The 26,923-nt window shown below is 40.4% G+C and overlaps 2 protein-coding genes across 4 annotated transcripts in view; both read right to left on the bottom strand.

The window, feature by feature from the left end:
* TIAM2 (TIAM Rac1 associated GEF 2) overlaps positions 1–3,928 on the bottom strand; it is a 141,243-nt gene extending 137,315 nt beyond the window's left edge. For 2 of the 3 annotated variants that reach the window (XM_050316745.1, XM_050316749.1), the window contains exon 1: positions 3,892–3,928. The gene's annotated coding sequence lies outside the window, so the exon portion shown is untranslated. The remainder of the gene's footprint in view (positions 1–3,891) is intronic. The other variant, XM_050316748.1, reaches the window with a different exon arrangement.
* The window catches only part of SCAF8 (SR-related CTD associated factor 8), a 150,477-nt gene continuing 127,457 nt past the window's right edge, over positions 3,904–26,923 (bottom strand). Inside the window, exon 21 of the mRNA XM_050316753.1 lies at positions 3,904–4,034. The gene's annotated coding sequence lies outside the window, so the exon portion shown is untranslated. The remainder of the gene's footprint in view (positions 4,035–26,923) is intronic.

The raw sequence follows: 26,923 nt of genomic DNA, 5'->3' as shown, positions 1-26,923 counted from the left end.
TGAGCTACATCTTGCTGGCCACAGAACAAGAGTGGACAACTGGTAGTCATCCTGTGGGGCCACAGATCAGCACTCTGTGCTCCCCTGGAAAGTTGCATTCCCCTTCACGTGGTACCACGGTGCCGCTTTGCTCCTTTCATTCCAGCATCCTGTCAGCACTGCCAGCTTACAGAAGCATCAAACTGGATATATGTAACAGGGGCAGCTGCCCTGTGGATGAAGAGCAGCATCATTAAACTTTGTCAGGCATGCCTAAATTTTTGGTGTTGTCTTTAGTAAGGCTGGTGATCCTTGCTAATGGTGTAGATCAGCTGTTGGGCCATGGTGGACAAGGCTGTGACAGTGAACACCAAGGAAACAGGGAAAGCAGTGTACAACTAGAAAATAAGGGTAGGCAGTAACTGCAGATAGCCAGGTTTGGAGACAGGAATATTATCTCACCTTGAGTCCCCTTTAGAGCCTTACATATGCCTTACATATGCAAAAAATGCATACACCAGATTGATTTTTTTAGGAAATCAGTAACTCGTTTTTACTGAGTTTATCTACTGTTGCCTGCCAATAAGAAATTGTTTCCTGGATACAGAGCTTAAACAGCAGGCCACAAGACTTCCTTCAGTACACCAACGTTTTCTTCCGCTTCCTCAACCTTTTTTGCACCTTTCTCCTTGTACACTATGCCTGAATATCAGCCACAAGGGCTTGTCCAAATAGCCACAAAGCTTCTTTCTTCAATGTCTTCTTTCTTCATTTTGTATTAAGGTTGAATGTACACTGTTGGTACTAACATTATCTATTAGTGAAACTGGTTTTAAGATTACTCTATTCCATAGTTTTTGTGAAGGTACTGGTGCATATTCTTCTCATGTTTCATTAGTTTCCCAACCATTCCATCACAAACTTGGTGGTTTTCTTCCCCTCCTTGGTCTACAAATTTCTGTTTGGCATTTTCTCATCCAATCAACCCCATGAGTAAGACTTTCACTTGCAAAGGAGATAAATAATCAGGCCTTGCTTTTAATTACTTTAACCTGGGAACAATTTGTTGCAAGACACTACAGACAGAGTGCTGCCCCTTTCCAGGCATTTTCTAAACTGGCAAATCAGCGCAGGGCCTTGCAGGGTATCACTGTCTTCCTCATGAGATTAGGTTTTAAGCCAGCTCTATGTCCTGAACGTACTTTGCTGGAAAAGTCCAAGCAGTTACTGATACTAACAGAGCCTGCTTGACTCTGACTGTATGGGGGTTGCTGTAACCAAATTCAGCTACAATGTAAATGAGGAAACAATCAAAATTGTTACCGTGATTCACAGAACAATTTCAGATTGCAAAGCTGAACAGATGGCATTTGTGAGCTTTATTCAATGTCTTGGACTTTTTAATTAGATTCCTATTCATGTCAGTCTTCTGGTTTACAGCAGGAGATCCCAGGTTTCAAAGTAACCTTAGGAATCCCATTGCTCTGTCTGATAGAAACCATTATGTCAGCAAACTGCTGCAGGCATAGCTCCTGCTGCTTCCAGACCAAGAACTGGTCAGCAGGTAATTAAAAGAACAAAATTAAAGGGATAGACCAAAAATGCAGATCTGCCTTAGCCAAAATGCAAATTAGTGGTTTAATGCACCACAATGTTTTATAATTTTAGGATGCTCTTGGTATGTTTATCATTAGGAATCTGTATGCCCTAATTTTCTCCTCCATGTCTTCATGTGGTTCTCAAATTCACCTTCTGCCACTGACAAGCTCCCTCTGGGTTTTCACTGCTTTTTGGAAAGCTGCAGGTGGGCACAATGAAACAAAATGAAACCAAACATACTGACTGCTAAAAAGCTGAAGACCTAGGAAGGGAACAAATAGTGCATCCCTCCCACAGCACTGGAATGTGGCAAATAGCACCAGAAGACTGTGATGGCTGTGGGAACAAATGCCCCAACAGACATTAGTGCTGTTAAATTTTGGGATCAGGTTCAATACTTCCTTTCACCAATACAGATCAAACAAAAACAACCAAAGAAGCAAAATTCATCAAAACTTCCACAAACTCCCAACAGATTGACTAACATAATAAATTAGGACTTTCATGAGTCCTGCAATCCATAAAATCTCTGTGACGCTTTTAATCTGTGGCAATAGAGCATGACACAACATACTGAAACAGCAAGTCTAGTTGTATCAATCACAATGGCATAGCTTTACGGCCATCCTTTTCTCAAAATCAATTAGAAGTTGACTGTTTCTGAGTTGTTTGTTTATATTACTTTACCTTTCTGAGAAGGGAAACTCCAAAATTCTAGACTGCTGTAATCATATTCAGCAGAGCACTGATCACATCTACAAATCCATTTTCATCTTATAATATATCCTGAATATATAAGCCAGTATCAAAATAGCCTGTTTTAGAAAAGAATGGGCCAAATACTCTGTAACCAAATAACAACAGATGAAGTGTTTGTGCATATCTACTTTTGTGGCATCGCTGCCCTAAGTCCCTTCCAAGTGGCAGAACCCAGAAGTCATTACAAAATGTAGCAATGCTCCATTATATACTGATTTTAAAAAGAGATGAGCGGGTTACAAAATAAACTGAACATATACCTATATATTATTTTTTAACTCTTCAAATATTATATAGCAATCAGCTCTAATAGTTACTGGCCTGGCATGTGTGAGTCAGGGAAAAAAAACCTGCAACTCTCTGCAACTCGGAGAGTTCTCTCGTTTATTCAGCACCATTTTGCACCAAAGTATTCTGTCAGGAAAGAAAAGCAATTCTGTCCTAGCACAGAATGAGACTGAATTCCTCTGAAACTGCATTCCTTTCTAGTGGATGTGATCATGTCAGACACACTCCTGGGGAATGAGGATGAACAGGATGTGTTGAGGTCCAACCTGTGATGCGCAAACTGCCCATAGGCCTAAACTTCCTAAAAGGTGGTTTTGTCAGGGTTGTGCAGTGAGCTCCGGCTTCAAAGGCCAAATGGGTCTGGATTTTGTGTTAACTAGTAGCATACACATTGTAGTAGATAGCACAGTATCGACAACAATATGGGGTTTCTTCAATTAGTAACAACACACCGTGCTGAAGCAATCAAAAATAATCAAAAGTTCAGCAAATGCTCTCAACAAGCCTTTTACAAAACATCATGATTAAGTCTTTTAAAAATCTCTAAACAACCCCTTTATTTCAGATGACAAAACTAAACAGGGTGGAATAAACTGGCTCTACCATAAACTCAGTTGCACCAGGTCTTTCAAAACCCTCAACTAAGGCACATATCTCTCTCATATGCCATTCACAGTGTTTCTAACTACAGCAGACAGACATCTGATGGTCACCAGATTTAAACCTTAACACTGCTCTGTCCTTTGTGACTCTGTGAGACATCAGGAGCAGGTCATCACTTCACTGGTGATTTTCTGTCTAATTCTAGAACGATGCATGCTGCACGAGCAGAACTGCTCATCCATCCCTCTCCTTTGAGAGGGAATTTACCACATCATAAGACACTGAGCTGAGCAGGAAAAAGCCTAAACCCCTCCCTTTCCCTACTAAGTTAAGTATAGAAAACTGCACCTATTATATTTACAGATTTGGAGGCTTGTCTGGACTGAAGTTTTGTAAATACAAACTATTTTGAAGTCAGAGGCATTAAGATTTGGATTAATGCCTTGAGAGTAACTATTCACATAGCCTTCATTTCCCCCTGTGCTGCTGTTCGCTATGGGCTTACTCTAAAGCCTCAAGAGCACCCACCCAATATGAAGCATTAACACCTAGGGACTAAAACAAATTTTAAACTGGTTGTATCTGGATCTTGGCCTATAATGTTTCATAATACAATTTACACATTCAGAAATAAACAAACCAACAAAATAAAAACAAACAAACCTTGCATAATTTATTTGCTCTCTAAATGTCTTCTTTCTCTCTGCATCGTGAGTGAAAGCACAGAGAGAGGGTGGGGTGTTCTTGCAGCTTTCCAAGCTGAAGAATTATTTGATGGAAGTCTTTATTTTTGTAGTGCTGGCAATCTGAAAAACAAAAATTGTTTTGTTAACACCTGTATCCCTAGATACATTAGAAATAAGGTTTGTTCTGAAGCACTGCCAACTAAATCATTAACTCCTCCTATGAAAAAGCCAACATGCACAACAGCTAAAAAACTTCTTTCTATGTACAAATGGAAATTAGAAACCCAGTAAAGCAACATGTTACAACCATATGCTTCAAGAGGAGCTTATGTTAAGCTGTCCAGGTTTCCATCCAGGAAACACACAACTAGGAAAGGTGGCTTGAAATGGGCCAGCACCACCACAGTCCCTTTTCTACAGTGGCGGCAGAGACCACAAACGGTACCTGTACCACAGCAGGATTGCCCATTTCCACATGTTCTTATTTCGAACTTCTATCAAATCCCAGCCAGGACATAGCAGCACATCAGTTACAAAGAATTCCCATGGAAGTTCTCTTGCACCAGCCCAGCTGGGCTCTGAAAAGCCAGTCACTACTTTTGAGTAGACCAATACATAGCAATTGGCTGCTCTTTTGCCCACACCACCTGACAATGGTAAGACAGAAGACACAAACACCCTCCTCAGTGTGTTTGCATTGAACAAGAAGAGTGGCTAACTGAACTCCCAAAAGCTGGCACAGAGAACTTCACGCTTTACCAAGTCTGTCGTTTTCATTCTGCAAAGTGTCAGACTGTGTTATAATATTTTCTGTCATGTTCGAATTGGCAAAGTTGATTTTAAACTGCTTCTTCATGGCACACAGCACCTTGTCATAAAAATATCCTTATATCTACAACAGCTAAACTGACATACCACAGAATTAAAACTAACACAAGAATTTTATCGTACTCATACTTAAAAGGGCAGATCTTACTGAAAAGCGTGGTGATGGAGTCCATACACAACTAAATAGATTCTTAACTAAAGTGTTACATGCAAACCTGTAAAATAGAAACTAGGTGTTACTCCTCTGTCTAAAGCTGTTAAATTTCCTTTTTCCAAAATTACTAGTGGAGTTAGAGCAAAGTCCTAAACTGACTTCACTCAGAACAAAGGCTGTTCTTTTAAAATGAAATGCAAACAAAATAGCCAAGAATACAAGGTGCAAAAAAACCCCATACAAAATGGACAAATTAACAATGGGTGAGCAAAGTAAAGAGCAGTATCAAGCTGCAAGTCACACCCAAGAGGAAACTTGAGTAATAAGATGTAAGTAATATTTGTCTTAGTTGTTACCATAAAAACACTTGTAAAGTTCCAAGTACAAAACACAGACTTGCTTTGCTGGTAGGGAACAGAACATTTAGAGCACAGACCACCAAAGCCCTCCTAATCATGGCTGTAAGAGACACAGAGCCAAGCACTGCAGGACACGGATGCAAGTGCCATGACTATGGCATTCAGACAACACTGCTGTGATCCATGTGTCATGGATACCTTCTTTTGCAAAGTTCATAGTGCTGCTACTGCGCCTGACCTCTGTCTTTTCCTACAGAATGGCACAATAGGGATCCACTCCTCAAAGACACACAGCACTTCCTTCATCATGGTATCCAGTTCCTGAGTACCTGCGCCTAAGACTCAAAAGACCTAGGTGATAACTTGCTCTCACCTACATGATTGCAAAATCCCTGAACTGAGAAGTGCCCTTTTTCTTCCCATGTTCCAGCTCACTGTAGAGGGCTGCTGAAGCATTTTCTTTTTTTTCGCTGGAACCACATTTCCAGCTCTTCACAGATGTAGCTTCTTAACTAGTGCTTTGATAGACATGGAGTGAGACCTAGTACAGACCTAAATACAAGACCTGTGTCAGTATACACACATAATTTCAACAACGTAGAGCTAAACTCTGCCCTCACAGGCAAATCTGACTCCCCTGGATTTTTGCTGGCCCATAACTATATGGGGAATGCACTGGGTTGTTAACTAATTACAGCCCAGGCAACCTCACAATAGTAACACTCAGTCTTCCTAGATTTGTAAATGTACAGATAAAACATTTCAATCTGGACAAGAACAGGCAGTAATGAGAACACAATGTTTATAGCAGGCAGATGGTGTACTACTTTTGATACAAAAAAAGCATTTTATGGCAAAGTATTACAAGAGCTTCCTACCAATCAGGTCTTACTTGGATACTTATTAAGGATGATATCCTGCTCTGTTTGAAGAAAACTTCCTGGCCAGGGAAGAAGGCCAGATTTTTTGAAGTGCTTCCAGCACTCCCAGCAAGCTACCTCTTAGGGAGGTCACAATGCTCCCCCGCAAGCAGTCCATCAAATGTTGAAGGAAGTTTGCCATGGTGAATACAAACTTCTCAGCAGTGCCCTGCCAGAATCTGTGATACCCATCTCCCCAGACCTGCACAATCTTGAATAATAAGGCTTAACACAAGAAAAATCTATAGGGTAGAATATTGCTCCACACATACAAAGCTTTACACATTCTTTTTCTAGCAGGTTAAGAGGAAAGAGGTATCTTAGATCAGTGATCTCACAACACTCCTCTTTCCCCTTGCCCAAAAAATGTCTTTTAAGATCAATGATTCTCATCAAACCTCTACTGAGGTCAAAGCACTTCCAAAGAAAACAATCTGGAAAAAAAAAAAACAAACCTTTCACATGTCAAAACAAAACAAAAACCAAAAGCAAAACAAACAAACAAACAAAAACTAAACAAAAAGAAAAAAACAAAGACAATAAAGGGGGGGTGGGGAGGAACACCAAACAGAAAATGGGAGAAAAAGACAAAGTAGTACTTAAAAGACAAAGAATTGCTATACTATAATAAGTCACTATAATAAACCTCATACATCCCAGACTGAGGTTCTTTCTTCCTGCATATTAACGAGGACAAAAATCCCATGCACTAAGCATGGCAAATACAACAACCTGGGCTCTGCCATTTAGTTAAGGACAGACAGGTAGGCATAGCTGTGCATGTCTTAACAGAATAGATTTGGCAGTATGTGCTATGGTAACAAAACTTCCGTTTGCCATTCATCTTTTTCATTTTCCTGCTCAACAGTGAGGTACACAAAAATAAACACCAGCAAACGGCTGAAGTAAAGTCCTTAGTATAAAGCTACCGTAGGTCTTTCCAGCTCTACTGTAAACAAAGAGTGAATTACATTATACACTCAACAGCAGCACTAAGGTCACAGATGTACTTCCTCAATTGTGATTTGAGAAGGGCTGTGCAAACTCAGGGCAGGTGCCATCTGCATGAGCTGGGAGCAAACACTAGCTGTTGGTTGGTTGGTTGGTTGGTTGTTTTGCCGGTTGCCAGACATCTTCATTATAAACTATAGCCCCTGGTTAAAGCCAGTGCATAGTGACGAGGTGCTGAGCAATTCAGCAACACAACTCTACAGACACCTCCATTCCTTTGAGCTGTAGAACACCTGTATTGAAAGGGAGGTATGAGATGCTACTAAACCTCAACAGGTCTGGCAAGAAGGAAGCAGAGAGCTGATGCTTATTCATGTGGTTCCTGGGAGGGTTAGCTACTTGTGGCTAAACTTAATACAACACAATACCCTCCTATAAAGTGCACTGCAAACAGCTTTCCAGGATAGTTACAGTATATACATTGAAATCTTGCCCTGTCAATCATCAGATGAGAGAGATTTTAACTTATTCTGTGACATCTATGTTCAACCAACAACCAGTGAACAGCCTGTGGCAGCTGTTGCAGCTTTCCTCAACAGTCCCTCAGTTTGGTGCACATGATTTTCTTGGTTTTCCACTCTTTCCCCTGGAGAAATTTGGCGATAGTCTGCAGATCAGATATAATACCATGGAAAGCTACTTTTGCTTACAGAAAACAAACAAACAAACAAAAGAATCCCACAACTTTTTCAGCCCCATGGAACAACCCTAATTGTGCCATGTGTCATACTGGACATATCAGTATGTATTCAGACATTCAGCATATAATTAACTCCTGGGAGCCCAGGCTGCCCAGTGGCACACTGTGCATCAGCTCTGCTATGGGCAGCAATCACTCCAGTCCTTGGAAAGGGACCATTGACTGGGCACATCTACTCAGCCTACCCACAATGGCAGGGCTGTGCCACAGCAAGCAGCTCTGCCCAGAAGGCAGAAATGTTTCGCACAAGGAAGGCTGGACTTCACTTCCCTGTGCCTGGGTGTTTGTTTCAGGAAATTTCCTGTTCCCAAGCAGAGTTTCAGGATCTACCCTAACTGTTCTGTCAGATGCAGAAGAGAGACAAGCAGGTATGTGTATCTGGGATGATCCATGGCATTTCCTTCCCCATCTTTCTTGCTATTTTGAAAATATAATTGTGAAAGCACTTGAAAATACTTTTTTATATTTGTTGATGATTTACATTTCAGAGGTTCTGACCTTTTTCCTAATTTTTGACTGATCCTATGAGAAAAAGGAACATCTTGTTAACACTACTTTCCTTTCATTCACTGATTCTACACAAAACCAATGATCAACCTCTAAATCCTCTAACTCTCTATTCAGCAGTTTAATTAGAAAGATGATCATTGATTAATCCACTTGAGTTACCCTGGAGAAGGTATGACTGAGCATAGATCACTCCACCCCAGAGAAATGGGTATTAATTAGTTCTGCATTAAACACTTTCCTCTTTATTCAGCTTCAAAAGAAGTAGCAAAAACCCACAACTCAAGCCCAAACTTTCAGTCTCAAACTTCTGAGGTATTTTTTATTTTACTTTATTCTTTAGGAAGTCTCATATTTTCTTGCCTTGAATTTCATAATTATCTATTTAGGTTTTTTGAATTATTGTGATTTCACAAAACAAACAAACCAAGGCTGAAGGTTCAATACTCATTTTCAAAGCCCTGCCAAATACCTGCAGCCATGAATTAGTCAGCTCCAGCAAGCAATGAGGGTTGACACTGATACTCAGCGGGAATGTACACAGCATCGAGCACATACCACAACTGAAACCAGGTATACTCTCATCCAGCCAGTGGTTTCAGTGTCCCACCTAGGAAGACAATCAAAGGGAAAACCTTATTTAAAGGTTTCCTCAGTCTTTTTTTAAGATCTCATTAAAACTTCTCCAGCCACAAGCTGGCCTTCAGTCTGTTTTTTACCCCTGAAAAGCAGGTAAGCCTTCCTTGATTGTATCTCTGCACCACAACTAACACTGCCCTTGGTCTGGTAAAGCTCAAGCTTCACCAGCCCTTAGGGTCACAATTCTGTTTGCTAATGCTCTGAACAACCTCAGAGACTGGCTAACTTTTCTCTTTCTGTGAAAATCCCCTCCTGGTCTCTCCACATGAATAAAGATATCCCCATATCATGACCTCCACCTTGTCTGATGCCCCGTGACCAAGGTAGACACCATCTCCTTCCCACAGGTTGAGTGATAAAAGTCCCAGATGATTTCAAGCAAATAACCCTCCTGCTCTGTTTCCCTTTGTCCAGGATGGTCTCCTGCAGAGGGTCAGGTAGAGTTGGTAACTCAGCTTTATGTAGGAGCAGCTCTAATCCTTCCCCTGCTCACCAGAAAATGACATTAGGAAGGCAGACATGGGGCAGACCAGACAACCAGACTAGGCAGGGCAGGGAGGGAAGAGCAGAGCACTCTCTTCCGCATCTCAAATTACATGCTTCATATCATTTCTTCTGCTGTGCATGCTTCTTCCCATACTTGGCACTATTTATTCACTTTCAAAGCACAAGCCACCACACAGGATACAACATAGCTCTATAGACTCCTGGTACACGGTTAGAAAGGATTTTTCCTCTGGCCTCTGTCAACTTAATACATAATCAATATGTGGCTTCAGCAAAAGTCAAGCAAGAAAGCTGAGGGTACACTTTCAGATTCACATCTAAGATTTAAATTTTTAAGAAAACCGATCCATGACTTTTTAAGAGCATCCAGAAGCAATCTATTGTGAATCCCTTCTCTATTGCCACTATCCCTAGTGGTGAAAAGGTGTTTTCTAAAATTGTTTATTTCAAGGTTATGTCATCATCCAAAACCTCTGGAGAAATGAAAATAAGCTTATGTTATTGTAAAGGACTGGGAGCAGTAACTAAATCTTATTGAGGCTTCTGATGGTTTTGCCGACACCCATAGATCAGTCCAATGATGCAGTTTTTAAAAAAGGATGACTGATAGGGAAGGGACAAAGAAATACCAGAACTGAGCCTGACCTACAGGAGGTCCATCACAAAACCACAGCTCTCTAATGCTGACGGGATTAGATCTGCATAAAGCACAAGCAATAGGTGCACAGACCCCATCACCAGCCTTGGGACTCTCCATTTCAAAACATTTTTGCAGTGAAGCAACTTAAGAAAATAAACATTCCAAGTCAGGCGAGGATCAGTCATAAACCTCTTCTGAAAGGGAGATGAACTCTCTCATTGTGTATTGGAAAGCAACATTATAAACCAGGCCAGATCTAAATAAAGCAGCACTGTGGGCTTAAAGTGACAGCGTCATTACTCTGTCAGAGAAATGAAAACTTCTGGTAAGAAAAAGTTAGAGATTTCTGCAAAATTTTCCATAAAGCTAACAAAAGTAGCAAAAACAGCTGCACACAGAGCCTTAGATTTTCTGTAAAGCCAGCAACATTACTAACAGGCCATTGCTCACATTTGGTGATAGATACTGAATTTAACGGTTAGATGATCTACACTTCACAGACATCATGCAGTAAGATATACTTCAGAAAATACTATATTATCTTACATTTTTCCAAGTATTTTATTTTCCCTCTTCCAGAACATTCATTTGGTATAATTTTTAGGACCTTACATGATGCCCAAGAAAACAACCTAGTATTTTAATTCTGCATTTACATCAGGACATTCATAATTGATTAGAACCAACAGAAATAGTGAAGAAAGTGACTTGAAAATATTAACCTGAAATATAGACTCAAATTCAGTCTCTTTTGCTTAAATACGTATTGAAAAATTCATCACATACAGACAAACATTTAAGGAAAACACTGGAGTTCCTCCGTCTCATCTCAGCACCCAAGCTCCCCGGGAAGTCACCAATTATTAACTCCAGTTGGCAAGAACACAAATCTACAATTTGCCACACTGATTAACTCTTACCTAAGATCTTATAACACAGGGTCATGAACTGCTTAATTGTTTTAGTTCACTATAGCAACACTTTTTTTTCAAAATAAAGAGCATAAAGTTGATGCTAATGACATTTCCACTCACACAAGCTTTAATTAGTGGTGTTTTTGTTGGTGTGAGCATGCTTTGAGATGGACAGTGCTAAGGAACAATCCTCACAGACTACCCTAATTGTCTGAATAGGCTGAAAATGCTCAACAGCATATCAAGAATGCTGTAATTGCTAGGAAATCCATGATAACATTCACCTTTGGGTGTGAAATGTGAATGCATGTTTGAAGGGTGACAAAATATCATTCTTCATCATGGTTAGCAAAACAAATTAGCTGAATTATTGTAAAAACAATCTAGTCGTTTATACTCTGCAAGCAATTACCTATTTGCTGCAATCCTGATCTACTTCTTAGCCCACTAATTTGGCCAAGCACTGGAGGCTGGCAAATGCTTCCCTCTCCTTTTCCACCACAACTGTGCAAGTGTAAATTTCCCATTTCACAGAAACTTCTGGTGTCTCTTGGGGATCATGACTGAGAAGGCATCTAAAGCACTTCTCACTAGGAGAAGCATTCTGTGTTTTCTGAGCAAGATGAATATTTTAAAAGGGCTTGAGATAGGGAAAAGCAAGAATTATCAATGTCATTATAAAAGTGAAAGAACAAGAACACAGGAAAAGAGAGCGCCAACTACATGAAGCCTTTAGACCTTGACTGGAGCAATGCTGACCTATCAGCATCAACTTCATTTTCATCCTGCAGAACAACAAAGACCTGACCTTAGTCTTGCCATCACCCTCAAGTCATGAACCTCTACTATCCTGATTTCTTCAGTAGCTTAAAGATACCACACATTGGATTACTGTTTTCTCTGTTTTATTGCAATTTTCATAAAACATCCAGGTAGTGTTTTTTAAACAAAACAGACAGATCAATCCCCTCTATGGAAGACATGACTCAACAGTTGCTACTTTAAAGTAACAAAGAATTATCAGTAAAATCCTATAACCTGGCAGTACTAGAGCCTCCCTGCAACCTGGGAGAAAATAAAGGTAGAAGACAAAAAGTTATTTTTTGAATCTTGTTCCCAAAGTTCGGGTATCACATCTCTCATCCTAGGCACTTGTGAGAGCAGTATATGGACTAGGGTATAAATTCTACTCTCAGCTTCATCAGAATTAACTGCATGAATATGACTAGTAAAACAGCAGTGATTTTTCAATTACTGTCTCATGTATGCCTTGGCATAAAGCTTTACTCAATTTGGAAGACTATTAAACACCCAGATACGCTTTCCTCCAACAAAGCAGAGGCAGTGGGAATCATGGAGCTACCCAGCTGGCTGTTCAGTACCACCCATCATAATCATCACCCCAGGCAAAGAAAGAGGTTGGTGAGGTTGAAGCACATTTTATAAAGTGGGAGTATTCTATGATTGTATCAGCAAACCTCTTACCTGCTCTTACGAGCACGTGCAGATAATTTTCACCAACTCTGGTAGGTTGGCAAATCTGTGTTAATTTCCATGGGGCTGCAAAAAGCACCCAAACTCCCTCTCTACTCCCTGAAGGTATAATAATACTTTGAAGGAATGACTGGCTAAATAAAGTTGACAAATCTCTCTATATTTCTGTAATGCATTCTTTTAAAAACAGTTGGAGTTCTTCTGTTGAAAATCTTTCCAAGAGGTTTCAGCCTGAAGCAGAAAAAACACTCTGGAAATTTTTGTCTGAATGACTGAAGGCCGGCCAGAACTAAACACAGGTGAAAATATTAAGCTACAATATGGGAGGCATGCTTAAGGGTGCTCCTACTACCTCTACTGACCATATTTTATATATACAATATTATATAATGCAGTTGAAAATGTAAAGACATATTAAAACAGCTTTAAAACCCTAATGGCCCATCCTTTCTGTTGTTGTTCCTTCAGTATTTTAAACAGTGGAAGGTAGGATTACTGCAGTTTTAGCAATATAAAATATGAAACATCCAGATTCTGTGCTGAAAACCCCTCTCTTGGGATCTGAGGTCAAGAAGGGACCACTCGGTTCAGCCAGTCCTGCTACAAGCAGCCAGGTAGTGCAGGCATCTTGTTCTGTAGGGTCCATGGGCTGTATAATCCATCAGTCCACATTATGGCTCACAAAACACTTTGTGAGATCTGATATGAAACCCACAGCCTTCAGGAGGGAACCAGACAGAGATACGAACTGTTCAAGAGAGCAAGAGAGAATGAAGACCTCACAAGGGTCCCACCACAACATGAGATTTCCTATGCTAGAGGACACAGCTCTATAAAAAAACCTCACCATCCATGAAGGAAACAGACAAAAACATTAACCTTGTAACTCCTAAAAAGGAATTTTAAAATAAATTACATACAGCTTATATCACAAATCACAGAGGCCCTCTGCCAGCCCCCCACATGACCCTGTATTCCTAAATCAGTTCACCCTACACCATCCTTGGGGCTAACAGAGTCACATCCAAAAGATGACATAGAGCAAAATCTCTTCTGAATATAACTCTCTCCACTGTTCACATGGAGAGTCTGGAAGACCAAGCTCCTAGTTTAGGCACCTCAGTAGATTGCTTGCCTGAAGTAAAACAAATCTGAGCCTCCAAGTCTCTCTCCTTCCTCTTTTCAAAATAAAAAAAAAAAAAGAAAAAAAAAAAAAAAAAAAAAAAGGAGGAAGAAGTTGTTTTTTAGCAGTGAATATGTAGTTTAAGAGGCTGATATCCTGTTAAAAACTGAAAGTTATAATGAATTCCAGGATTCATTCGTGTACTCCATTCTTAAAAAACACAATAATGAAAGGCTTACAGATGAAATTTAGTAGTAATGACTCTGAGGTCAAATCCATAGTGATTTCTTTGGCAAAGCGTTCACTGACGACACTTATATGTGATTTCGATGGGTGTTCTGCCTGAAAAGGACTTTGGGATTGGCCCACAGTCTATATATTTAAGTCACCCCAGCCCCAGCATTATACAGCGCCAACCAGACACAAAACCTAACATTATTTAAACCATTTGCACGCCAGAATCTCCAATTGCAGGGTGCAAAAGCCAGCAGGAAGAATTGATCATTCCCTTAGTAGCAAACAAAAATGCAATCTTTTTTTACTTGGCTTTCTTATGATATCATTTACCTTCTATAATAGCAATTGCTTTTTTTAAAATGTGGATTTGCACAATATTCAATTTGCCAGTTTCCACATATAGATACAAATTTACTGAAATAGCTGTTCACAAAATCCAAGGTCCAAGGGTGGAGTCCTAAAAATAAATATATGTAGTTTAAGTTTTTATATCCATACATGATAAGAAATCTGGTTCTTTTCTGGTGAGCCGTAAAAGGGGGGAAATGGTAAAACCACAAACAGGCAAACAGAAAATAAAAACCCATATCTTTTGCCCTACCCCCTTAAAATTGCATGGATACTTCAATGCAACCACTTGGCTAAATGTTTCAAATGTTGATTTTTCAAAGTATTTAGCCATATAAACTGCCCTTTTGTTTCTGTTGGCTCCAAATATTACTAGGCTCACGAATTCCTCTTTATGTCTTATTATTAAAAAAAAAAAAAAATACAGCCAACACTGCCTTATGGAGCAAGAAAAATCTGAGTATCATTTTCCAGTTAACTCTTCTGGATCTGCATGGAAGTGAAATCAGCAACATCAATTTTAAGCCGCATTTTCTAGTCACTGCACCTAACCACGCTACCTTTTTGAAGTAGTTAATTTTCCAAGTAGTACCACAGAAAAGTCTCCACAATTATAGCACAAACTGAAGTCACAAGAGTGGTAAAGCAAATGCTCTAAAATCTTATAACAGTCCATGCACCCAAAAAAACCAAGAAGCAGCAGTAGGCAAAACTTACTGCCCTACTGAATGCCACAATCCCAGAAATATTTCAAACAGAAAGTGGTTCTTTAATTTGAAAGACTTGCACTAAAACAGACCTGATACTGATCCAAATACCTTCCAAATGCAAGTATTTCAGTGAATGCACTTCTATCCTGTCCTTTTACACTATCATAAAAGGAAATTTTATAATTGTCACCTTCTTAATCTTTCAAGTATTCAGTTTTTTGTCTGGCTCCTATAATCTGGGATATTAGTCACTAAGCAAGCAGTTTATCTCCACTTCAAAATTTTCCACTTATTTAGCCTCACACTCAGAACTCCAGCAGGTCAATAACTTCATAGCCAACAGCTGTCAGTCACCATCCTTTAATCAAGTCCACGAAAAGGCTGTTTCAAGCACCATCCATTCTAGCAGGGAAAAAGACACAAAACAGTGAGGTCTACCCCCTCAAATACCACAGGTACACAATTTGCAGGTCTTTCCTTTCATTTCCTGCCACCTTCCGTGGTGTTGCATTCTTCAGGACCAGAGGACCCAGCCAGGAAGAACTTCAAATGATTCCAAACAGAGACATATTTTCCCTTGCACCCGAGCTGAGGAATGAACTCCACGACACAGCAGTGAAAATTTGCATGCTGCTATTTTTCTCAAGAAGCACGGCCCATCCCAACAATTCCTGGATGGAAAAACAGTATTCAAATGACAAAACCATAAGCTTACGAGTTGACTCTTTAGTCAGAGAAACAAGATTTCTTCCAACTTTAAGGAATGTGACAATAACAGCAAATCTAACCCTGCTTGATAAGTGGCAGGCAATTCTCCATATAAGGTGAAAAATGTGCTAGTGCTGCTCATGCAACACTGCTAATTCCTGCCCTGTTCTCAATATTCAAGAACATAAATGAACATATAAATCAAATTTGTAAGTAAACCTTTTGCTTGCTTACAGCTATAAACCATCTCAGCCATGCTTAACACACAGGGAATTTTGAATTTAACTATTTAATTCCTTTTAAACACTTGATACGCACATCATAACAACTGCATAAATTAATATAAACCTGAGAGGTCCCATCCCCATTCAATTCCTAAATTCCCTTTATACTTTATTATTCCCCAGTCAACCTGCGTATTCCAGCCCCTTACTAACAATACTGCTGGTGGCAGCACACTCGGCAGGCCAGGAGAACAGCCTGGGGAGGGCGAGGAGGGGGGCTGAGGGCTCAGTGAAGCCCAGGAGCCGAACACAACCACCAGTCACACTCCTCCAAGTCCCCAGGCTGATCTGTGGTGGAAGCACCAGGGTACTGGCACAGGACTGCTGCTATTATTGCTAAGCACTTTTATCTCAGCTCTGATGGTCCCATAATCTCTATGTAATAGCAACAGGAAAATAAGCAGCATTTACCTAGTTGTGCATTACAAGAAGATGGCAGGCACCACTTATTAAGAGACTGATGAAAAGACTTGCATTGATTTTAATGAGCTCTACATCAGGGTGTAACCCTGGAGGAAAGCTACTTTATATGATTCCTTCCCCTCAAAGCAAGTTAGAGCATCTGCAAAAGATGCATCGCTGCTGGAAATGAAATCCACTTTGTTTTGAAGTTAGGCCCACATCCCAGAGCCTCCCACAACCCCGTTCACCATTTTATACACATTACTAGTTATCTTACTGATCCTTTTTCCACCCACACCCACCCCCCAAGGAATGATGTATCAGTGATCAATAGGGTATAAAAGAAAGGAGATTCAGAACAAGTGCCCAGAGGTGTTTTGGAAACCATTCAAAATTATGGGATTATCAGGGGACAGAAGACTTCCTAAAATCTTGTTGGCAATGATGGATTGGAGGGGAGGGGAAGGATTAATATGATTAAGTTATTAAAAAAACCCTCTAAGTTCATGAACTACACTGCAGAATTTGTACTCTAGCAGTCAGTGACTTATATGAGAGGCACAGAGAGGAAGTTTCCACACACATTGTACATATACATACAAAATGTGAGTGGGAACAGTGGGGAAAAAAGTTCATTATTTTCTTGAACTTTAATGAGAAGACATGGGGAAGTTTGGTTTGATTATTTTACCCACAAAGATTTCAGAAATATCAGATGATAGCTTCAGATTGCCAGCCTTCCTAGTTTATCCACATTCAGCCATTTTATCATACTACCAAGGCAAGAAAATACAACACGATGTGCTGAGAAGGTACCATAGATCGATTAATTGCTACCATAAATGTAGGCTTCTACTAATTGGAGATTCTGTTTTGTTGACATTTTTTGTATATCATCAATTGCATTACCATGTAAAGTTGCAATGCCCATGAAATACTGTGGGGTGCAAAGCATCACAGTGATACACATCTGAATTTCAGGACTTGAATTGCACTGTTAGCTGTGGTCTACAACAGAAAAAAAAAAAATCAGGAGAATTACCCCTAAACATTATTTAATTCTTACAGAATGACTCTTTTGAGCATGTTTACAGTCATTCACATCTAAGACTCTTCCTCATTTCCTGGAACCTTATCTAATCTAAATTCCATATGGAAGATTTTAGTGGTCTATGAAGTTGCATACAAATTAACCACACTCCAATTCATTCAGATGAAATACAACTCAATATAATAGTGATGACACTAGAGCTGTCAAATTATCTCAGCACTAACAAAAATTCAGAGCTTTTTGTAGAAATTTATTTTTAAAGGACCTTAATATAGCCTTAATTCAGAGGATAGCTGATGTGGCTTAGTACAAACATGCTTCCAGTTGATTTGCTTTTTATTCATGGAATGTCTGTTATCTATGTGATAGCCAAGAGCTCACATGGCTAAACCTCAAACTTGAAGCTTTTCAGGGTTTAGTGCTTAAAGCTTCAGAGATTATGGCTCCTGAACCAAAACCAGTCCAGAAAGCATGGCAGGAACCAGGATAAGATACAGTACAGAGAACTTTAGTGTACCTTTATAGACACAGCTTTTCCATAAACTTTCCATGAACTTTGGAGGACACCATTTAATCATTACTATCTTTCTCTGCAAAATTACATGTTTATATATATACATATATAATATAAATGTGTATATATCAATAATACATACAATAATAAATACAATAATATATATAAACTTCCCATAAAATGACAATAATGAATGGAAAAAATGAAAACAATGATGAATAATTATCAATAATGCTTTGTACTGTAATACTAAGTGCAATATGGTAAACAATGTATTACAGGTTCAGTTTCTACAAACAACCTCAACTATAACAATCATACAAAGAAATCCATAGAGATGAAAGGAAAAAGCCAACAGCAAAGCATAAAAGTTCCCCACAAAAAGGTCTTTAGCTGAGGAGGATAACTGCACAATAAGAACTTCCTGCCTCAAGAGGATATAGAGAATACAAGTGAACAAAAGACTGATATAAAGTTCTCATCCTGAGATCCAAAATCAGTTAGGTCCACGTAGCTGCTTGAAGTATTTACCAAACAAGTTTTACTCGGCACACTGTCTTTCCTATAACATAGAAGTTCCCATGAAATGCAAAATACTGCAAGAAATAAAAACAACGTCAGTACCTGGACCAGAGGAATAAGAACTGTTCCAAACTGAACTAAATTATTTTAAAAGAAACAAAATTGCTTGAGCACAGCTCAGAAACTGGAAAAAATCTTTTATTATGATCCTGTGATGGGGGAAAAAGAAGTAGTAAAGACAAGATTTTTAAATAACCTGGACACTTTTCTTGGTGCTTTAGCTCCATTTGTTACTCTTCATAGCTGTATTTTCTACACCAGTTTTATACAAATAAGAAGTAGCCACTGTTTAGAACCATCTCTGTCTGAATTCAGTGTATGGCAATTAATATCTCCCCTCCTTTATGACTGGGATTGAATGTTCATAAAGTCTAAGAGAACAAATTCAATTGACTACAGGCAAACTTGAAAGAAGCAATAAAAGCCACCCTCTTCACCTGTTCTTAGCCCTCAGTACATACTGTCATTTACAACAGAGGGTTTAGTGAATGATCTATCTGCATTGGCCTTGGGTGACACTCTCTCCCACACAGATAACTGTGCATGTGGAGATCTTGCAGGATGTGTTTGCTAATAAACATGTTGGCTCAGGGATTTGACAGTGACAATTCATCACAGATATTTTCACCCCTAGCATTATACCAACAAAAACTCAACTGTTTTATGGTACTAAACCCCTGTGTATCATTCCAGGAAATATTTCATCACAACAGCACTGCTGATGGCCAAGTACTGCAGCCAATCCTCATCCCACCAGTGAAGAGCTGCCTCCCAGCAATGCATATTCTGATGTCCTGCCTAGCCCAAATTTAAACAACTCCAGGGACAGGACTCTCATCCCTTCCCCAAAGAAATGTTCTACTACTTATGAGATCTGACTGTGAAGATTATCTTCTTTTTAGTCAGATTAAACTTCCTAATAAATTTACTACTTCCAATTTTTGCCATTCATAATCCCTCACAGTGTCTTAAGTAATAGCCCCTTATGCACAAGGGTTAAAGCTTTCAGGGATGCTGATTAGCATGTTAGTCCTCTCCCCATTAAGCTGAGCTATCCCACGTTCATCTTAGTTTACTCCACTTGAACCAGCCTTCAGTTTGTTACGTTCTTAAAAATACACACAATGTCCTAAACACCACAAATTTTCAGCCTGTTGTGAACTGCCTGATAGTTTCTATACATTATATTCCTTTTAACTGCTGTAATGCCCAGACCCAAAGGCAACGATCCAGATGTAGCTCTACACAGCTGCAGCACACAGCAGTGCTATCCCCTCCCTGATTTCTATAATTCTAAAATTCTGGTGGTCAGTTTCTGGTGGCCAGTCACTGTTTCCATAAAACACTAGTTTGCCGGGCAAGAATATTCCATGTCTCTACAACATACTTCTTCATAATGACTACTACCAGACTTGTGCCTGGTCCCATCTTCTCCTTCCTCCAGTTATTCTCAACTTCAGCGGCATGCCTCAAATTCAGCTTCATTCCCTTCATGCTTAGATCATCCTGAAGGATTTGCAAAGCATCTTGATCCGTTTAAAAGTATCAATCTTTTTCCTCACCCCTCTCCAGAACAGTCTTGTGCTACTTTTGAAGAACACACTGGAGACCATCATGCATGTCCCTCCATTGCCAACGTGGAGGGCAACCAGCGCCAGGTGTTGGGGTCAGGCACAAAGACTCTACTGAAGCTTCATCTGAAATGCTTACTGACGCCACAAAATTAATAAAATCTTTTCCATCGCCAGCGGTAACAGGCAAAATCCAAGGCAGCAAAAGGGATCTGTGGCTTTATAATATGCTACTCAAAATATCTGCTGATGGTCATAAGACAGTAAGAATATGCCAAAAAAACTGTATTATGTAGTCAGTTGGCAAATGGGGAAAATCACACACAAAATGAAATGTGCTCAGCACTTTAAAAGCAGGGCTGTGGGAAACTGTTGGTTCTCCATATAAGGATCCAATATTTTTTCAATTTGCCAGCATAGCATAAAGCACATAAAAATCTTTAAATAAAATTCTAAATGTTAACCATGAAGAACAGTTTTTACAATATTTCTTAAGAATGTTCGTTTTGTACACCCATGAGTCCCAATTTTACAATTTCCAACCAGTCTAAATGAAAAATTAGAGTTTTTTTAAATTCTCCATAAAAAACGTCAACCACCTTTTTAATTGAGAGCTAGAAAAGTGTAATTGAAAATTACTATCCTCAAGCACTCATTAGTGACAAATCCAAACCCTAGTTAAACACAGCCCTAATAGGATTAAAGAGACACGCAGGATGATGTATGCAGACCTGGTATGTAAGAAAAGCCAAAGAAAAATCTGGACCCATGCACAGAGAAGGGATCAGACAGAAAGCTCTGGGAGCAGCAGCGCTCTGGTGCCAGAGGTGCACACACACTCCTCCTGATACCTCCCTCTATTGTTGGAGCTAGAGATGATACTCAGGCACACTGAGGACTGCAGGAGCTTGGATTGTGCCTCACTGCAGACTAAAGATAACAGTGCTGGGCCCAGAAGCTGCAAGGTCATCCAAGCTCCCACGGGAAGGAAGCAGGGCATAGCACATCATGCACCTCACAGCAGGACATTTTGCAGAGCACAGCCACCCTTTGTATGTTTTTAATGGTCCTTTGCCACTTCCCCTGCCACACAAAGCCCCTCAATAACTGGGCAGTTTGGTCCACCACAGCTACAAAAATCTCACATACAGGTAAGCAGGGACCCAAGCTAAGTTTCATGGTCTCAAAGTCCTTCTGTGAACATCAAAATCATTGAGCATGAGATTTCCTATTGATCACATGCCACTGGCTGCACATCTAAGGAGGCTCAGGAGGGTAAATAATTTTTTCCCAAGTCAATTTTAAATTGGCTTCCTAAATTGTCTCCAGATCCTTTCCAGACAGCAGAATGGAAATAATTAGAGGTGGTTGGAAAACGGAATTTTTGTCCTGTGGGGAAAGTCTGCTAGTCCTGTACTTATTTTTATCCTGACATAGGCCAAAGTGTAAAAGCCTTAAAATATTTAGTAGAGAAAAATGCTGTAAGGTATTCCGAAACAGCATCCTGAATACACTTCGACTTATTTTGCTGTTAGAGAAGAAATCAAATAGAAAACACCAGGAGCTCGATTACCCCCTGTGCCAGTGGAGCGTGACAGGTACGAAACCCAACAGGCACTGCCATTCATGACTGCACCTGGGCTGGGAAGCAGGTAAGCTGCAGAAGGAGGGAAGCAGCCAGGGAAGCTGTCAATACTGGACAGTGAACTGCAGCACCAGGAAAGGACAGTCCTGCCACCCAAGTACTAGACAGGGGCTCGGGCTGGTGGCCACCCCAACAGCACTAATGGGGAGCAGGCATTGCACAAAGAGCTCTTTCCAGATTCGGCAACACACAACACAGTGCTGGACTGCTCTATGGCCCCATCATGCAAAATCACATCTAAAGCCTGGGAAGAAACCAGACCACCACTGCAGGTCCTGATGGACAGAGTTTCTCTCCTCCAACAAGGGAAGCTGCCCGAGTCACACATTTGGATGGGGAAGACCTGGGGAAGATGGCATTGCCAGGGTGGCATTCCTAGCCAGCAAGGCACAGGAGTAGCCATCTACACTCTACATCTCCCCACCACAATGCAACTGGCACAAGGATGACTCATTCCTCACATGGACACACCACCAGCCCACATAAAGGGCTTAGTTTTCTCCCCAAGATTCTTTTTACTCCCAAAGACCACATGGAAGTCACTAGTACTGTTGGCACAAGCTGTCCACACACCTCATCCTACCCCTCTCACTAAGTGTGTGAGACAGGAGAACTACAATTCAATCACCGCTCCCTTGCTCATCTTCTGAAAACAAATTTAAATTACATGGTTTGGAGGTCTGTGTTTCCCCACACACACACAATTTTAAACCTAACCTTTGTGTCAGTCAGTAGTGGTTCATCTTAACTTTTCCCGATGCTTTACTGTGCAGCCAGCATTTGCGCACCACCTGCATGCACTCAGAGTAGCCATAGAGCTGAGACACCATGGGGAAATCCACAGAGAAGTGATCTCTAAAAGTTGTTACACAAACTGTGAACAAGAGTAAATTCTCGTCACCTCTTAAGGAGAGGAATAACACATGTCCTCTCATGCTTTCCGTGTACAGCACTATGCCTTCTACTGCCTATCAAGAGATACACTGTTGGACGAAGGACCTAGGTAACCAAGAAGAGCAAAACTCCTTCTTCCTGACACCATGGAGAGGGCTTCTTTATACAAGTCATGCAAGTAGAATGCCTCATGGGAAAACCTTCAGAGCCATCACTCTGTTAGGGAGGGGTCTTCTCTGCAGCTGTTCATCTGACAGAGCCATGGAAATCCTGAGTACACGTGAATTCTGCATCATCTGATTCTTGGCTTCAAGTGCCCTTGAACAGTACTCCTGATGAGGATGACACCTCTGTCTGTAACTTGCTATAAGCCAACACTCCCTCAATACAACTTTCCATTCTAAGAAGATCTCGGCATCTCTTTCTCTCCCAGGTCATCTGGCAACCGTTCCCAGAGGAACCTGCAGCATGCTATCGAAGAACAGCTGAAGCAGAGAGCCTGAAGCACAAAATGGCTAGACACGAACACCAGAAAAAATGCTTATACCATTGTATCTTTCTCCAAAAGCTCTTTCCAGGACAGACCAAGATAGCAGGGGAAATAAAGGAGCCCTTGGTTACACACAGGGACGTGAGTGATTAAATCAGTTCAAAATTTTCACCTCTGCTAACCTTCCCACATGGAAACACTGTTTCCAATAAGCTCTATCCTCAAGGCTGCTGAATCTAAAGATACAGTGTTCAAAAGAAGGCTTGAAGAAGAATGTCAAACACAGTGCAGAAAAGATCTTTTGGCACTTTGGACTTAGCTGGCTGCCAGGTTGAGAACTGCCTGGAAAGCAGCCCTGCAGAAAAGGACCTGGGAGTGCTCATCAAGAACTGGCCAAGCAAGAGCCAGCAGTGTGCCCAGGCAGCCAATAAGGCCAGTGGCATCCTGGCCTGTATCAAAAACACTATGGGACACAGCAGGACTATGGAAGTGATTGTTCTTCTCTACTCAGCACTGGTGAGGCCACACAAGTCCTGTGTCCAGTTCTGGGCCACTCACTACAAGAAAGACATTGAGGTGCTGGAGTGTGTCCAGAGAAGGGCAATGGAGCTAGTGAAGGGTCTGGAGCACAAGTCTTACAAGGAGTGGCTGAGGGATTTGAGAGTGTTTAGCCTGGAGAAAAGGAGGACAAGGAGAGATTTTATCGCTCTCTACAGCTCCCTGAAAGGAGGTTGTAGCAAGGTGGGAACTAGCAACAGGACAAGACAACATAGCCTCAAGCTGTAACAGGAGAGGTTTAGACTGGACATGAGGAAGAATTCCTTCACTGAAAAGGGTCACCATCCCTGGAGGTGTTCAAGAAATGACTGGATGTGGCACTTAGTGCTATGGGTCTTGACAAAGTCCTCTTCAGTCAAAGGCTGGATTGGATGATCTTGGAGGTATTTTCCAGCCTTAATGATTCTGTAATTGCTTCTTCCTATTTTAATATTCTACAGAGTGAGGTTTTACAAAATATAAAACAAAAAAAAAAAACAAACAACCAACCAAAAAAAAAACCATTAACAAACTCAAAGGCAGTCCGAGGCAAGATACCAAAGCATGCCAGCTTCCTTTCATCAAAGACACAGATATACAGGATATATATATCTATAAGTTATGACGCTGGCAGGTTCAAACTTGTTCTGAACAGACACAAGGAATCCCTGCCCACACTTGAAGATAACCAAAAGTCTTTTAAACACTTACCATGGCTCTGGGCCAAACTAATAAACTCTGCTGAGCCCCAGGGACATCTCTGTGCCATTACCTTGGGCTTAGAACAGCTGGCAATGTTCACAGTGCTTCGTGCTGGCTCAAACCACGGGCAGAGATCATTCCTGGCTGCCTTTACCAGAACATGGAGAGGGAAATGCCACCACACTCACAGCTTTGTCTTCAGGCCTTGACTTCAATCTTGGGGCCATTTACACCCATTACCCGCATTATCCATGTAACAAAAAACATTTCAGGTCAGTTTTTGACTCAAGTGTCAATATTTTGACACGGACACAAAGTTTTTTGCCTAAAGGTGATGAAGAGTGTTGCAATGGGAGTCTAACTAAACCAATACGCTTGGCTTTAGCTTTGAATTACACTGTTTGCAACAGTTTTTTATTAAAAATTAGGAATTTACACATTTGCACAGGCTTCTTAAGCAAAACAGCATTTTTATTCAAGTGTTTCTTTGGAATGCTTCCTCAACCCTCTGAAGAGCACGTCTTAGTGGGTTGCGTGGGGAAGCAGAGAAGGGGATGATGAGACTTACACAGTGTTTACAGTGAGTAGAGCTGCCAGGGTTCTATCCAGTTTTAAGACATACAGCCTTTGAAAGCCCTTGTGTCTGGTCTTTGACTCAAAAATGACATCTCTACAGACAGACAGAGGGGTATGGGGCTGTAAAACCAAAGCATATTTTCTTAACACTGCTCCAGAAATATCCTCTGCTAAACGTGTAACAGATGCGTGTTCCTCATTAAAAAAGTGTTGCTATACATTATGTCTTGGCTGTAGACAGATTCTGGCAGAGATTGATACACTGTGGACATATAATTCATGTGTATAGTATGTGAAGTCTGGACCCTGCTTCTCAACCTGCTGAGGTCCTGTTGCGGATCTCGGGCCATGTAAATGAGAGGAAAGGGAGAAAGCAGGCAGACGTGGAGGACCAGTTGTGTAACTGAGAAAACAACAAAGCTTTGGACATACTTTTCCCAACACCATCCCCAGACACCCATCTTTTATTCCCACTTGTATTATGAACTGGGAAAGCAGCACCAATTCCAGCTACCTTTCTTGGAGAGGAAAAAGAAAACAACACTTCATGGTGACTGTTTTCTTCCTTGAGTAATCTCTTGCCTTTTGTTGAAATTAAACTTTTCAGTTTTTGAAAGGTAGGTCCTAATGATGAATTACAATATTTTTTGGCTGATTGGTGCTTAAAACCAGCCCATGCTAATCATAACTTCATAATCCACTGGGAGACCCTCAGTTTTATTCCTTGCCTGGTATTCAGACTTCCATTTAATTACTGGTTACTTAGATTTATAGGCAGATTTGCTAAAAACAGTGACTCTCTGTGTGCAGACAATAACCTTTTGATGGGTATGGTAGTAAAACTGAAATTCCTATGTAAACAGGACCAAATTTTAAAAGTAGCTGGTGTACCTCTCTAATGAAATTGGCAGCACTGTGTGGGTACTTTGTCTTGGAGAATGCTAAATGGGGCATAGCCAGCATTTGCTCCATAAACTGTCAAACAAGAGAACCGCAACTGTTCGGTGATTTGTTTTTCTAATGCAATTCTCTACTATGGGAAATGTCTTTTCCATGACCAAATGCAGAAGCTGTCAGGATCCAAAAGAAATAGAAGGGAGAAAGATGATGTCTAGAAGGTATCTCCCAAAAGAGAAAATAGAAGGAAAAGGTTTCTCAAAGATCCAGGTTTGGTAGCATTATGAAAAAGCAAAATGTTTAGGAAATAATTACTTAAGGATGCTATAGCTGAGCTTCAATTATGCTACTGTTAAAACTCAAATATTTTCCATCATAATATTGTTGCATATCCCAATAGGAAGATTAAACAACTATATATGCATCTAGTAACTTTCAGGGCCTTCTGCTACTTTACAAGAGGAAACAGACTTCATCACCTTAGAAAGGTAGAAAGCCCCCATTTTATTACTGAAGAAACAAACACTCTGCAAATAAGTGATACCTGAGCTATGTCTCAGCAAATGAAGCAGTACATAAGCACTGGTCCCAAGCTTCCTGTTTTGTTCTATATTCCTCTTAGCATTTCATTGCAGTTTTAAGCTCATGTCAGTACCACAGACAACAAGAGTAAGGTCATTTTATAATAGATATAACAATAGGGCATAGGTAAATAGGTGAAGTCTTTACTCCTGATGAAAGGATGTCCCCAAATCAGAACTTTGAAAACAATCAATATGGACTGACTTTATTTCAGACAGGTGCTCTGGTGAAGTCTCTCTCTTAATAATGGAAAAAGCAGCACAGCTCTCCTTTTTCCTATTTATGTTTGAACCAGAGAAAAAGAAAGAAAAAAAAATGAAACGCAGACTTCATCATCTGAATTCAAACCTCATCTGATCTGGTCCTCAGGAAGACACACAGCATTTAAGTATTTGCAATGGTTATTGAGGGATTGATTCTGGAGAAGTAATCAGATAGACAACATTTTTACCGGGGTTCAAGTATCCACAACACCCAGTAAAA

This window comes from Myiozetetes cayanensis, unplaced genomic scaffold, assembly GCF_022539395.1.
Source record: "Myiozetetes cayanensis isolate MyiCay16 unplaced genomic scaffold, myiCay2020 scf2-11, whole genome shotgun sequence".
In the NCBI taxonomy this organism is placed as follows: domain Eukaryota; kingdom Metazoa; phylum Chordata; class Aves; order Passeriformes; family Tyrannidae; genus Myiozetetes; species Myiozetetes cayanensis.
Note: the sequence above shows the minus strand (reverse complement) of the source record. Positions and strands in the feature narration are given on the sequence as shown.